This window comes from Orycteropus afer, unplaced genomic scaffold (assembly GCF_000298275.1).
Source record: "Orycteropus afer afer isolate SDZICR_OR568_19922 unplaced genomic scaffold, OryAfe1.0 scaffold00020, whole genome shotgun sequence".
Classification (NCBI taxonomy): Eukaryota; Metazoa; Chordata; class Mammalia; order Tubulidentata; family Orycteropodidae; genus Orycteropus; species Orycteropus afer.
Window position 1 is genome coordinate 12,740,746 of NW_006921607.1, and position 5,985 is coordinate 12,746,730.

Here is a 5,985-nt window from a genome sequence, read left to right on the forward strand (position 1 = left end):
AAAAAAAAAAAAAAAAAAAAAGCACTGACTCATGTCACTTTAGTTTTGTGTATTTCACTGTACATAAATTATATTTCAATAAAATGTATTTAAATAAATAGCATTGAAAATAGTATAAGAAAATATCAAGTATCTAGAAATAAATTAAACAAAAGATATGCATGATATGTACAAGACCTAAAAGAAAACTACAAAATTTTATTAAATGAAATTAAAGAAGAACTAAATAAATAGGAAAATAAACCATATTTAAGGTGAACAAGAATGTCTATTTCCCCCAAACTGATTTTCAGCAATGCAATTCCAATCAAGATTCCCAGTCCACCACACTTTGTAAGATGATTATAAAATATATGGGGAAGAGAAAAGGACCACATATTGCAAGATACGTACAAAGAACAGTGAAGGGAAAATTGCACTGAACCTCATACCAGATACAAGGCAAATTCCAACTGTTAAATACCTTTCATATTTGAAAGGTGAGGTAGCCAGCCTCTAAGACGGATCCCAATGATACCCACTTCCTGGTGTGTTGAAGTGAAGCACCAATCTTGTACTCTGTTACAGGTTGAAAGCAAAGAGTTTTACTGAAATGTAGAGAGATATGTGAATCAAGAGACACATTAGCACCCAGGCAGGGTACCACCGTCTTCCAAATTACAAAAAGGAAGTGAAGTTTTCATCAGGTGGAGTAAACAAAGGACAACTTATGTTTACAAGCATGAGTGGGTACAAGAAAAAAAATTACAAGGGGGTTGTTAAATTACAATTCTTCTTAACATTATTATTTCAATTTACTAACTTCCTGAAACATGGTGTTCAAGGAATTCTTCTTGTGTCTAGCCACACAAACACTCCTGACAAACATCATTTAACAAATAATTTTTTGTACAAGTTAAAATCTTGACTTTTTTCCTTTTGGGTTATAAGCAGTTAAACTTTTACAAGAATCTGAATTGTCTCTTCAGAGCAGCAGAAGCAGGGATTGTAGGCCAAACAGTAGTCTGACTGCAAATGGTGTTTAATTTAGAGTTATAGCAGCCATTTTAGTCATAACAACTTTGTCAGTTTTAAGGTTTGCTTCTCCCCACTGCTAAGGGATGCAGATCACCTACAATGGAGTTAAACAACTTCTGCAAGGATTTAGTATGCCGAACATGGCTGCTCTATTTTGAGCATTGAAGACCTGAGATGCCAGGACTTCCAGCAAGATGGTGGAATATGCAGAAAAGTTTCACAGACCCTCTTGAACAAAGAGATGAAAAATCAATTGAAAAAGATACAGACAATAATCCTGAAACTCTGAGATCTGAAGGGAAGGGCAAAAAAGTAGATCAAATACCAACTAGTAGAAGAACCTGTATGCAAACAGTTAATAGGGAGACAAATGGAGCTGCAGACTGTTGGCTATTGTTACAGCATGGTCAGTTTGAGTGTTTATAAATGGTGTTAAAATCTGGGGAGCCATCTAAGAATTGGCCCTGCTCGCCAAGGACTGCATGGCCAACTGCACTGGTGGCTGATGACTAGAAAGAAAAACTGCAAATAGGAGACAAACTGAGCTGTGGACTTCTGGCTGGCCTGCAGGCACAACCATTCCGAATATTTACAAACAGAACTCTGATCCAAACAACAACCTAAGGATAGGCTCCACTTGCCAAGGACAGCACAGACAACCATACTGGAGGCTGACAACTGGAAAGGTACAACATTCCCTTTGCTACTCTTATACTCCCCACCCTCTTGGTGAATGGAGGTGTGGCCACCTCCATCTCCACCCTCCTTCTGGCTGCCAGGAATTCAATACTAAGTTAGTGTGTCTTGACAGAGCCTGGGTGCCCTGCTCTACCCTCCAACCCCCAGTTTGTTTGTTAATTATTGTTTAACTATTGTTTTTTACTTTCTTCTTTTTATGTTTTCTTCCTATTTCCCTTCCCTGGTTATTTTTCTCTCTCTCTTTCTTTCTTTTCCCCTCTTCCTTTTTCCTGGTTCCCATATTTTTTCTTTCTTTTGGTTCTTCCCATCCTGTTTTTCTTTTTGCAGTTTTCTTATTTTTCCTTTATAATTCTTTTACTTTATTATTCTTATACTTTTCTATGATTCCTCCCTCCCCAGATATTGTGGGGATTTCCCCCTCTTTTTCTATTTATCTTTCTTTTATCTTTTGAAAGTTTTTTTTTTTTTCCTTGATTGGATTTTCTTTTATTATGGTTTGAGTGAATATTTACAGAGTCAATTAGTTTCTCATTCAACACTTCATGCATATTTTGTTTCATGACATTAGTTGTCATCCCTTCAATGTACCAGCACTCTTCCCACTTCCTCCCTGCATTCCCTGTTTCCATTCACCCATGTATTCTGCCCCTTCCTGCCTTCTGAGCTTTATTTTTGGGTAAATGATGCCCTAAAAGTATTTCTTTAAATATTTATTCTTTTTTTTTTTTTTGCAACTTTTGCTCATTTATATGGTTTGTGACTTCTGTCCTCTTTGGTTTTTTTTTTTGTGTGTGTGTGTGTGAATGTTTTAATTTTTTTTGTCCGAATGGGAGACACCAACCATGCTAATATGACCTAACCATACCAACACCTTCTGCAGCCCCACCCACTAAGTGAGGTCCACCACTTACTTCTGCACCAACTGATCAATAATAGATGGCAGCCATTACCAGCCCAACTCATCTGTAACTACTCTTCATGAACAGGTAACAGATAATCTGTGCACACACTCTCCTCTATCATAACCATCAGGAGACAGGCAATGAGTGTGTAAGTGCTGCCAATTAGTAATTAGAGACGTACTCTACCCTGCTCACTCAGATTTAAAAGAAAAAAAGAAAAAACCCTTGGGAAAAATCACACCAATATAAATCACCAATTAAATATAAATACAATGATGTCACAATTGTCTTAGAGGAACGTATGATCCCAGTTCACACAAAGAACAAAGATAAAGTAGTACAAACAAGCAACCAGGATACAGACCCAGAAGAACTCCCTGAAGAAGCAGAATTACCTGATAAGGAATTAAAAAGAATTATACTTAGGTAATTTCAACGGAATGTGACACAGATCAAGGAAAATGCTGACAAAATTAAGCAAAACACAGATAAAACTCTAGAACAATTTGGGAAAACAATACAAGAACAAGCTGACAAAATTAATGAAAAAATTTAGAATGATACAAAATTTCCAAATAGAAATCCAGAAGATTAATACTAAAATTTCAGAAATAGATAACATATTAAACAGGCAAAGGAGTAGAATTCAATCAATGGAAGACAGAATTAGTTAGGTTGAAGAAAAATATCTCAATACTACTTTGTTAAGGGATCGACCAGAAAAAATATCAAAGAAAATGAAGAAAGCCTAAGATCCATGTGGGACACCTTCAAGAGGAATAACTTAAGTGTAATCAGAATTCCAGAACAGAAAGAGACAAATAAAATCATAGAGAAAATTGTGGAAGATTTGTTGGAAGAGAATTTACCTAAAATGATGAAAGGTAAGAATATATCTATTCAAGAAGATCAATGAACCCCAAGCAGGGTAGACCCTAAAAGAAAACCACCAAGACGTATCATAATCAAACTCAACAAAATCAAAGAGAAAGAAAATATCCTGAAAGCAGCATGGATAAACAAAAAGTTATCTACAAAATGCAATCAATAAGACTAAGGTCAGATTTCTCAGCAGAAACTACGCAGGCAAGAATACAATGGGATGATACATATAAAACCCTGAGAGAAAAAATTTGCCAACCAAGAATTATATACCCAGCAAAATTATCCCTCAAATATGATGGTGAAATTAGGATATTTCCAGGTAAGTGGAAATTCAGGGAATTTGTTGAAACCAGACCAGCCTTCAAGAGATGCTAAAGGGAGACCTTCAGACAGAACCAACAACAGCAAACAACAACCGATGATTAATACACATGATGACACAAGCAAGAAACCTACCCAGTTATAGAAATACCCACAGTAAAAGGAGCTTACAAGACTGCTAGCAGGGAACCAGAGAAATCAAATGGAAAAGGAGGACAACTACAAACCAAAAAGAGGGAAAAAACAGTGTAGTTACAGAACTTCTAAATGGTGAGGAAGTCAAGGCAATTGCGAGACAGACAAGATTGTTCTAAATCTGTGAAGAAAATTATAAATCACTGGGTAACCTCAAGGAAAAATAATAAACCTTCATATCAAAATAAAAAAGAGAGGCACAAATATTTAGCAAATACTAAAACAACAGCAATGAAGGTAATGATGACACAAACCATAAACAAAATGTGCTCAACACAGAAAATTATATTGAACAAAGAAATCACCAACACCATGAAAAAACACATAACAAAATGACAGCAACAAATTCATACTTGTTGATAATTATATTAAATGTAAATGGTTTAAATGCACCATTCAAGAGATGGAGAGTTGCAGACTATATAAGAAAACATAACCCATCAATATGCTGTCTACAAGAAACATACCTTAAAGACAAAGACAAAAATAGACTAAAAATCAAAGGTTGGAAAAAGAAGTATCAAGCAAATGGCAATCAAAAAAGAACAGGAGTGGCAATGAAACAGCCCCAAAATACGTAAATAAGACTTTAATAGAATTGAAAAGATAAATAAATGTCTCCACAGTCATAGAAGGAGACTTTAACACACCACTCTCAATGAAAGACAGAACTGGAAAGAAACTCAACAAAGATGCAGAAGAATTAAACAATACAATCCACCAACTTGACCTTACAGACACCTATAGAGCACTTCACCCAACAACAGCACAATATACATTCTTTTCCAGTGCACATGGAACATTCTCCAGGATAGACCATATGTTAGGCCACAAAGAAAGCCTTAATAAATTTAAAAACACTGAAATACTGCAAAGCATCTTCTCAGATAACAATGTTATAAAATTAGAAATTGGTAATAGGAACGTCAATGGAAAAAGAGTAAACACATGGAAAATGAATAACACCCTCCTTAAAAACACCTAGGTAATAGAAAAAAATGAAATTAGAAAGTACATTGAATCAAATGAGAATGAAAACACAACATACCAAAATCTTTGGAACACAGCAAAAGCAGTTATCAGAAGTTAATTACAGCAATAAATGCACACATCAAAAAAGAACAAAGAACTAAAATCAACACTTAACCCAAAATCTCCTACTAGAAAAAGAGCAGCAAAAAAAAAAGCCTAAAGTCACGAGAAGAAAACAAATAATCATTTTGTTTATGATTTGTGTCATCATTACCTTCATTGCTGTTGTTTTAGTATTTGCTAAATATTTGTGCCTCTCTTCTTTTTTATTTTGATATGAAGGTTTATTATTTTTCCTTGAGGTTCCCTGTGATTTATAATTTTCTTCCCAGATTTAGATTTGAGCAGAAAAAAATGAAACAGAAAATAGAAAGATAATAGAAGAAATCAACAAGACTAGTAGTTGGTTTTTTGAAAATAAGAATAAGAAACAAACCGGTGATATCACAACAGAACCAACTGAAATAAAAAGGATAATATCAGGATAGTATGAAGAACTACACTCCAACAAATTAAAAAATCTAGAAGAAATGGACAGATGTCTAGAAACATATTACTTACCTGAACTAACACAGACTGAGGTGGAAAAGTTGAACAGACCCCTAACAAATCAAGAAACTAAACAGGTCATAAAAAAAAAATTACCAACAAAAAAAATGCCCTGGCCCAGATGGTTTCACTGGAGAATTTCACCAAACATTTAGATAAGAACTGACACCAAGCCTACTCAAACTACTCCAGAACACAGCAAAGGATGGAATTCTCCCAAATTCATTTTATGAAGCAAGCATAACCTCGATACCAAAACCAGGCCAAGACATCACTCAAAAAGAAAACTACAGACCAATATCCCTCACAAATACAGACACAAAAATTTTCAACAAAATCCTAGCCAACTGGGGTGTAGTAAATTACCTGGAGTGGCTTTTCTAGC